At 38.5% G+C, this 9397-nt stretch overlaps 1 protein-coding gene across 1 annotated transcript in view; it reads left to right on the top strand.

Annotated features, from left to right (window-relative positions):
* Positions 1 to 9397, top strand: part of CSMD3 (CUB and Sushi multiple domains 3) — a 576345-nt gene that overhangs the window by 385328 nt on the left and 181620 nt on the right. The window lies entirely within an intron of this gene.

The raw sequence follows: 9397 nt of genomic DNA, 5'->3' as shown, positions 1-9397 counted from the left end.
CTTTATTAATACAGCAAAAAAAACAAGGAGCAAAAATAAGCAAATAACACACCTCATTCAGAACTCCTTTCACATTTTCTGATTTTTAGGTTGTGTGTTATCGGTTGACTCTGCTCTGCATTGGCTCCTTGCACATGAATTAAATTAAGAACTCTATAATGTGAAAAATTGTATAATTCACAATAAAAAAGATGCATATTAAATCTTACTCTGAAGCTCTGTGACCTCGTATGAACTTATTGTATAATTAATAAAGATTAAGTAACCATATTAAACAGTAATTAAATATTTACCATTTTATCAGCTTGGTTGAATACTGGAATTAATGGACATAGTACACACCTGTGTGTTTTATACCTCCAATTTTTTAACATATCAAATTGCATTTTCTACATACAAGCCCTTTGAAAACAAACCCTGCATGCTTTTACTATGTTTACTTCTAAAAACTGCAGCTTAGACAATTGATTTTAGTTTTGATTAGTCTGTCATTGTTCATGCCATGACTAGTGATGGTCCGAACACACCCGAGTTTGGTGCGAGTTCAAACTTTAGAACATGGAAAAAGTTCGAACTTGAACTGCAACCTCAATTAAAGTCTATGGGACCAGCAGTGATTTTAACATTGCTTAAAGTAAAACAATAAAAATCAAAAATTCCTTTAACCGCTTGCCATCCGCCAGTTGTGAAAAAACGGACGGATGGCAAACTCCCATGGGTGGGTTGCCATAATTAGACAGCTTTTTTTCCTGCTTGCGCGTGCCCCCTATCGCTGTGCATGGACAGAAAAACCCGCCCGTTCTGTTACCGGCTGTTTGACATACAAAGCTTGTATGTTGTGGCTGCGCGCCCCCCTCCCCCTCTTCGAGTCCTGCCGCTGCCCCCCTCCTGCAACCTAACCTTCAATCCCGGGATCCACTACCCCATCTGCGGGCCGGGACCGGCTCGGGAGGGTGTCAGGAGGAAGATGCGAGGGAGATTAGCATCTTCCTTCTTGCTGATCTCCCTCCGTACTGTGAATGCGGAAGTGATGTGTAATACATCACTTCCGCATTCACCTGTCAGTCCTCTGGTTGCTATTAACAGAGAGAAGAAGCTGATGAAGCAGATCTCTGCTTCATCAGCTTATTTGGGGGTCCCCAGGTGACAGGGGTCTCAGAGACCCCTAATGTCTCAATAAAGGGGACCAGTCAGTGTGCCTGTGCTATTATATAGAGGGATTGTTATCCCCTGTGTGATAGCAATGACATTAAGTGTAAATAAAATTAAAAAAAATAAAAGTCACATGTAAAAAAAGTTTTAAAAAACCCCAAAAAACTTTTAAGTCCCCACCCCCATGTTTACACACACATATAAACGTATATACGCATCAGATACGCCAGCGCGCCGAAACGACAATTTTTCCTTACTATAGTACAAAAAAACCTCAGTGGTGATTAAGTACAACCAAAATAAATCTCTATCTGTCCCCAAAAAATGGTATAAAATTAATTTCAGTACAGCGTTGCATGACTGAATAAATGTCACTGAAAAATGGCCTGGACAGGAAGGGGGTTTAACACCGCGGATTTCAAGTGGTTAAATGCCTTGCCTGTAAAAAAATCTTTTAATTGAAAAACAACAACAAAATCACGATGTCCAGCGTTGTCCAGCGTTGTCCACGACGATGACTTGACAAAAGAAAAAAAAAAGACAAATAATAAAGAAAGGAACTGACACCCACTGACCCGTCCGCTCGCAATGAACTGCCTCCGCAGAATGGCATTCTGACAGATGGCGGCAAAATGTAAACAATTGGGTGGAGCTAGCAGTGACATCACCACCAGCTCTGCCTAACTGTTTACATTTGTCTGGCACCTGACAGGATTTTGCTGTGAGCCATGATTGGGCAAAGTCATCATTACTTTGCCCAATCATGGCTCTTACAGTGCACTGTGCCATGATTGGGCAAAGTCCTGCACCTGACCTGTGGTCAGTTGCATTGCTTTTCCTAATCAGGACTTCACAACGCATTGAGGGGTGTTCAGCTCCTTGTGGGGCGCTTGGCTAGCGAACAGCCCACCGAACGCCCTGATAGTTTGTGTGTTCACCGAACACACAAACTACCGATGTCCATCAAGACCATCCCTACCCATGACTGAAGTCATAATGTAATGCCTGATGACATGTCCTGGGCAGATGCTCTAACATTCAAAAGCCTGATATATGTGAAATCAAATTGATGCCAGCTGTAAATGGATCAGGATTGTGAGTCTTTTTTTTGTTTTTACTGCAGAGCCAAAGGAAAGAGTTATAAAGGGATTATTTATCTATCTATCTACATAGATAGATAGATAGATAGATAGATAGATAGATAGATAGATAGATAGATAGATTTATTATATGAACAAAAATGTGAGGACCCCTGACCATCACAGTGGCATAAGCTTGTTGGACACCCTATTCCAAAACAATGGACATTAGCATAGAGTTGGCCTCCCTTTTAAACCTCAACAACATCCACTCTTCTGGGAAGGCTTTCCACAAGATTTTGGAGTGTGTATGGGAATTTTTGGCCATTTAGCAAAAAAAAGAGCAGTTGTAAGGTACTTATGTTGGACAAAAAGATCTGACTCACAATGAGCATTCTAGTTCATCTTAAACGTGCCCAATAGGTTTTATGTCAGGCTCTGTGCAGGCCTCTCAAGTTTACTCACACAAAACTTATCATACAATGTAATTAAGGCCTGCCTTTGTTTACAGGGCCACAATCATATGCTGAACAGCATAGGGCCTTCTCCAAATTGTAATTATTATAATGAGTGCTGTCAAATTGATGTCAACTCCTGATGGACACATGAATGGTGTTTCTCCAGAATGGTCTGTCTTCTGTTTGGGTCTTAAGTCTTCACAACAGCATATTCATAATTTTTGTGTTTTATGCAACCACCTTGCTGGTGGTTGTCCTATTAAATTATTCCTTCAACTCTTCCAAGTATACTTGTCTTTACAGCAAATTTGTTCCTTTCATAATATGTCTAAAATAAGATAGCTTCAGCCTAGTCATTTTGGCTTCCAGTAAAAGGTTTAGGTCTAGACACAAATGAGCAGTTAACCCTTGCAGTGCGAGGCTAGCCCCACTGCAAGGGTAAATAATGATTTTCCCTGGAGCTCTTCTTTATCCCTTTGTTAGTACAGACAGTCCTGCACATCTAGTTTACAAATGATAATAAAGATCTGACATTCTAATACAGTCAGAGTTCATTATGGCAGACATACCTCTTCACCCCCGCAACATTACGTAGAAGGGGAAAGCTGAATAACATTTTTCAGCAAGTAAAAAGGTAAGAAACAATTTTCAAATATTTCAAAAATTATGCTATATTAATGGAAACATGTAACAAATATAAAATAGGTGTTATCCCAATTTGGCTGTAAAAGTGGAAATACATACAGTATAACATAGCAGTTATTATGGTTAGGGCGAGCTGAGTGCTAGCAGAAGGCCTGGTTCACACCTAGGCGTTTTATCACGGCAATGGTGACAGTTCACACCTTAGCGTTGCATCGCCAGTGTAATATCGCCTGTCGTGCAAAAATATGCAGGAGCTATTTTCAGGTGGATGCCGTGTGGTTTTGGTCCCATAGACATCTGTATGCATTGAGAACTGTGCAGTCTTTAGAAGCAAAATTGTGCAAAAAAGAACATGTGACAAACCTTTGAAAACAGTTTTAAACAGCAATCGCCTAGGTGTGAACCAGACCTTAGGGCCAGTTTGGCACATTAACTGATGGAATGATGTTCACAAGTGCATCACTAGTGGTCAGATTACACCAGTAGCACCTACACATTGCCTTTTTGCCAGTCTTTATAAATCAGGCTGCAAGAGCATCTTTCATCATTAACATTTGGAAGGATACATATTAATACAGAAAGTTTAGGCAATTTAAATTTTTCATCCTTTTTTCTTTTTTTTCATCGAATAAATAGTTTGTGAGTAATATTTGACAGATGGTGATACCTCTTCAAACCTTTACACCATAGCCTGAAAAATGATTTGGGCTTGCAACTTTTCTTAATTTCTTTTATCTGACATAAACTTTATTAGAGAGAAAGGCAAAAAAATGTTCAGATGTCCTAATGACTTTAATGCAGCTGATAGTTTTGGCTTGAATTCACCTCGAAAAAATCTTGATTATTTAATTACAGTAATTAGTTTGCAGATTTTCAAGCAGCGTCAAAAAGAAGTTAATTAGAAAACATGAATAGATAATGTTCAGTGAACTCAAAACACCTGCTGTTTAGCAAATGAAATGTTGATCTATTAATGATTCCTAGGCTTTAGAATTTGCTATTAACAATAATAATGACAGGTGCTTATATTATAAACCATTCAATGTATACTTAAAAAAATCTTCAGAGGCCTAAACATTTATGATATATATAATTTTTTCAGTGTGTATACATCAAACTCAACCTTTAATTTTCTTTCTTATGGAGTACTGAGTTTATTTTGGTTATACAGTTCTTGATACCTTTTCAAAGATGCAGAACAGCTAAAATATATTTTTACCATTGGCATAGAGTTTGAAATAATGCCACTCCTTGCTTTACTGACTGGATTGTCTCAGGGGGAAAGGACACACACATGAAATTTTTGGTATCCAATAGACATGTGCATTCGGATTTGGACGAACCTGCAAATTAACCAGCCAGTTGATTCGGCGGTTCGTCTGAATCCAAAATAACGAATTCACTATATGCCCTAATATATACGAAAACTATATTTGGGCATACATAAATTCATTTTCAGAACACGACGGGGGCCATATTGGCCGTCAGCGCGTTCTGTGCATGCCCGCCGCCATCTTGGAGGCGGGCCGTATGATGTCACATGCCGGTGACATTACACGCTGAACGAGCGGTCCCCATATAGGCCGCCAGCGTGTTCTACGCATGCACACCACCATGTTGGAGTATATCTTGGTGTATACCAAGATATATATAACAAGATTTACTCCCAAACTGTGACACGCATGAGCAGAATGCGCCGACGGCCGACAAGGCCGCCGCTCGTTCTGCGGTTTCAGTGTGCAGTTTTGGATTCGGAGGCTCGTTGCCTCTGAATCCGAAACATAAAAATGTGTTTCTTTTGACGAAACGAATGAAAACGTTTTTCGTTTTCATTTGTTTTGTCTGAAAAACAATTTTTTGGTTGTTCACATGTCTAGTATCAAATGTTTCTGTAGAATGCTGCAAGTGGACCCTAGTGTCAGATATACTTTTTAATGTCAATGGGTAACTCCACTTTCAAATTTAAAAATCTAAAAAGAATCTTAAAAAAAATGAATATAGCATATATTCACTATGTAACTATATATCATTGTTGCACAAGCCATTTTGCATGTTAATGTTATTAAACATTATCTTTCCATTTAAAACTGTTGTTTTTGTAATTCTCTGAATCTGTAAAAAAAAATGTAATACAATATGGCAACCAAGAGTCACAGTTGGTATACAGAATGCCGCAGAAATGTCACTTCCTGCTTCCGGGATTGGCTGACTGATTTTCCCACAAGTCTGCACTTAGATACAAGTAAAATGTTAGGCACCCCTTGCAATAAGAATTACATTTTCGTTGAGATACTCCCTAAATGTTAAGTACTACTGAAGGGATGCCGATACTGCACCTTTCCTTATTACAACACAGGAAGCCCACCAGGTGGTTATAATGAACCCAGACAGGGATCAGTTTTAAACAGCTTTTTCTTCAGAACAGAAACAGTTAGGACACTGCAACAAAGTTTGTTAAAATCCTTGTATTGTTCATTGATCATTGATCAGCCAGAGCGAACTGATTTTTACTTAACAAAAGTGGAATCACTCTTTAAGTGCATACAGGCTCAAGCTGGCCATACACCTTACAATTATCTGCAGATTTTCTGTGGTCAGATGGAAAAGGTGCAACAGATTCCTCCATCTACACTTAACTGTGTGGATGGAGTCATCTCCACCTGGGGCTAGCTTCCGTATTCTTGCTGGTCGGCCCCGCTGGCTCTCAAAACACCTGAACAATGCCTGCATCCAATCAGATTGTTCAGGTATTTTGACGTCCAGTGGGGCCGACTAGCAAGATACTGAAGCTTGGCCCAGTGGGAGATTACTCCATCCACACAGTTTAGCATAGATGGAGGAATCTGTTGCACTTTTTCCATCTGACCACAGAAAATCTGCAGATAATTGTAAGGTGTATGAGCACCTTAAGTAAAGTGTATTTGTAACCCTTGCAGGCATCTTTTACGTCTGACACATGTTACAGTACTCCTGCTGAAAATGCCTTCATCAAGTTGTAGAGAGTCTATTTTCTAGTTAGAATCACAACATATCTAATCCATTTATTTATTCAAGTGGATCTGTCAGTCTCCATTATTTAATTCCTGACATGTCACAATATAAAGCAATAGTTTTTTTTTGTTTTTTTTTATTCCACCTTATATTGTTATAAATCAGTCCCTGAGCTCCCATCCAGTGACTTTGCCTAGTCTGAAGGAAGCATTTTTATAGTATCCTCTCTGCCAGTGATTTTTTTTGGTCTAATGTCACTTTGCTGCAACGGATATTTATCCACAAATGGAAATTCGTCCGAATAACAAATCTTTCCAAAACGAATCGCACATGTCTAGTCTCCACCAGAAGTGCATGTGACAATATAACAATGCAGAAGCACAACTGGGGGATAGTTGTCATTTCATAATTTTTTTTAAAATGTGCAAATAATAAAAGATTGAAAACCACTTTTAAAATTTACAGTAACATGTTGTAGCTAGTAGTAGTTAGTCACATTTACCTGGACTTGTACTGTAATGCTGGTGACTATGCAGGAGCTCGACTGGGAGACAGTTGTTACCCAATAACTCCAACGGGTTGATTTTACTAAAGGATTTTCACTCTGCAACGGAATGTGCACTTTTCAGGGAATGTTTCCACTAGCTTAGTGAATGAGGTGAAGCTCTGCTGACTACCAGCTCTGTGTCTTTATTCAACCTCAAATACTATGTAACTATGTAACCATCACCTTGCAAAGTGCAAATTCCTGTGCAAGATTAATATTGTATTTGCATTTAGTAAATCAACAGGATCACCAGTTATTCTTTAAGAGCTTTTTCAGATGGGCATACATGTTCGCACGACGTGCACGCCCGTAAAAAAACTTTATCCTAGAAGGGGAAGGGCTGTGAGTAATTACGTGCAGCAGCCTGTTCTTCCTTATGAGAGAATGTACAGGTTTAGGTGTGCATGTGACACGTCCCCCAATAGGAAAGAACATGCTGCTGCGAGCAATCACAATTAGCACCTATCCCTTCTGGGATTGGGTCTTTTTATGGGCCTGCACGCTGTATGAGCCCTAAATAAAAACTGCAGATTTGAGAACAATTTTTGAAATTACATAAACATGTTACAACTTATAAAAGTTTTAAGTTCTAATTAAATATTAACAGCAGACATATCCTGACTTCAGCACAATTGCAATGTTACCTGTACAGAATAAGCAGTTCAGTGACCTTGTATATTCGATGCCTAGAGAAGCACTTTATAGAATCCAATATAGTACAATTGTACCATTGTAAGTGAATCAGAGCAATGGATTCTGGCAAAAGTAAGATATATGAATAAACATATTTAGTGGCAAAACCAGGGCATCCTTCAGAAAATCGTGACATTTCTGGATTACGTTTAAACCGGGTAGAAACGGAAAAAAGCTGCCATTTGGAAATGTTTCCTAAATAAATCTGAGTGAATCCTATATTTTTCATTGTTGCAAGATATGGAGGTTGCAGTGCCTTGCAGTGACAATAGCCCCTCAGTGCCTTCCAGAATTATGCAGCTGGTCCTGGTACCTAAGCTGATAACAGGGGCATAAATGCTGATAGGTGGACTGGAGTAATTTGTATGAATTCAATTAGTATTACCTGAAAACACAGAAAGGAATTTGTCAATGTCAGCGTACTATACAAAATTCCATTACTTTCAAATGGAAATCTTTTTCCATAGTAAATAGGATTGTGCTTCAGCTTAACCATCTCCAAGTCAACCCTTTTCAAATAAATCTTGCTGATCATGATTTGTGACTATAAGGAAGCATTGTCTGCTATGGTTGCAGTTCTAAATTGTAGGTTCAATGTGGCATATTGTAGCTGATAAAAATATTTCAAAATTATATTATATTTTATTTGTTTATTTATTTCATCTATTTTTATTGAAATAAAGGAGTCTCAAGCACAGAATTTAATGCAATCCATATCATGTCACAGTTCAAACTCTGTTGTTTGATCATAGGATCAGCTACTGAAACCTAGTGAACTAGAGAAATAAAAGAATAGGAAATAGAATAGAAGGGGGTTTGGGATTGGGATATGAGTGATCAGCTGCAAAAAAGTGAGCACTTTTTTATGGCATTTTGGGAGGGGCAAATGCACAAAACTTGCAAATGAAATCCCACTCACTGATACTCATCAGTCCTAGATTATTCACTTCTCCTGCCTTCTCCAAAGACTTCACCATTTAGTGAATAACCCTGTCAGTATTTAGTTACATTTACTGGCATTTGCTTTGTAATGTTTCACAATTCAGAACAGGTCTACCTGAATATGACTTGCTAATACTATCTATACCATTACCTGGATACATGATAACTTTCACAGACATTTAGTTATGTCTGTTTGATAAGAGCAAAAATACCTATCGATCCTGCCAGAAATCTAGTAATGTCCTTTGTCCTGTGCATTCTGCAGTGGTAACTCAAGAACTCTAATCAAGTTAGGACTACAGCTAGCCCCATGTTATGAGGAAAGGGGTAGAAGTTATGTAATCCTAACACACACAACATTGCTCCTCCATACATACATTACAGTAATCACCCTAAGGCAGAAAGAAGAACGTATGTTATTGGCCGAATCCCAGGTAACAAATAGAGTAAATTAAAGCCTGAGAAAAGAAAATGAATCCAGCCACCTAATTTAAAGACTAGTAAGCTGCAATATCTTAAATTTTTGTTCTTGGGTGTTTACAAGCCACCACTAAGATAGCAATCTTCCCTATGGGACAATGTATTCAGACACAATTGCCAAGAACTAGAGGAAACATTGGCTGTAAATGTCAGAATGACCAGTGGTAGTAATTTATTCTAGTGTAGTATAGGGTACATGGAGGACGTCTTCATAAGGATGTCCCTTAAGATACATGGAGATGCAAAAATAGGAGGCCCCTGAAACAAAAGATCAGCATAATGCCAACAGGAATACCAAGATAAGTACAGATGGCACATGGACAATGCAAACATTCTGATCACTTTGGTTTTAAACCACTGACCTACAGAGTGACTGATTTATTTTTGAAATGATAATATATATATATATA

This window comes from Nanorana parkeri, unplaced genomic scaffold, assembly GCF_000935625.1.
Source record: "Nanorana parkeri isolate BGI_ZX_2015 unplaced genomic scaffold, ASM93562v1 scaffold1019, whole genome shotgun sequence".
NCBI classification, from domain to species: Eukaryota; Metazoa; Chordata; class Amphibia; order Anura; family Dicroglossidae; genus Nanorana; species Nanorana parkeri.
Note: the sequence above shows the minus strand (reverse complement) of the source record. Positions and strands in the feature narration are given on the sequence as shown.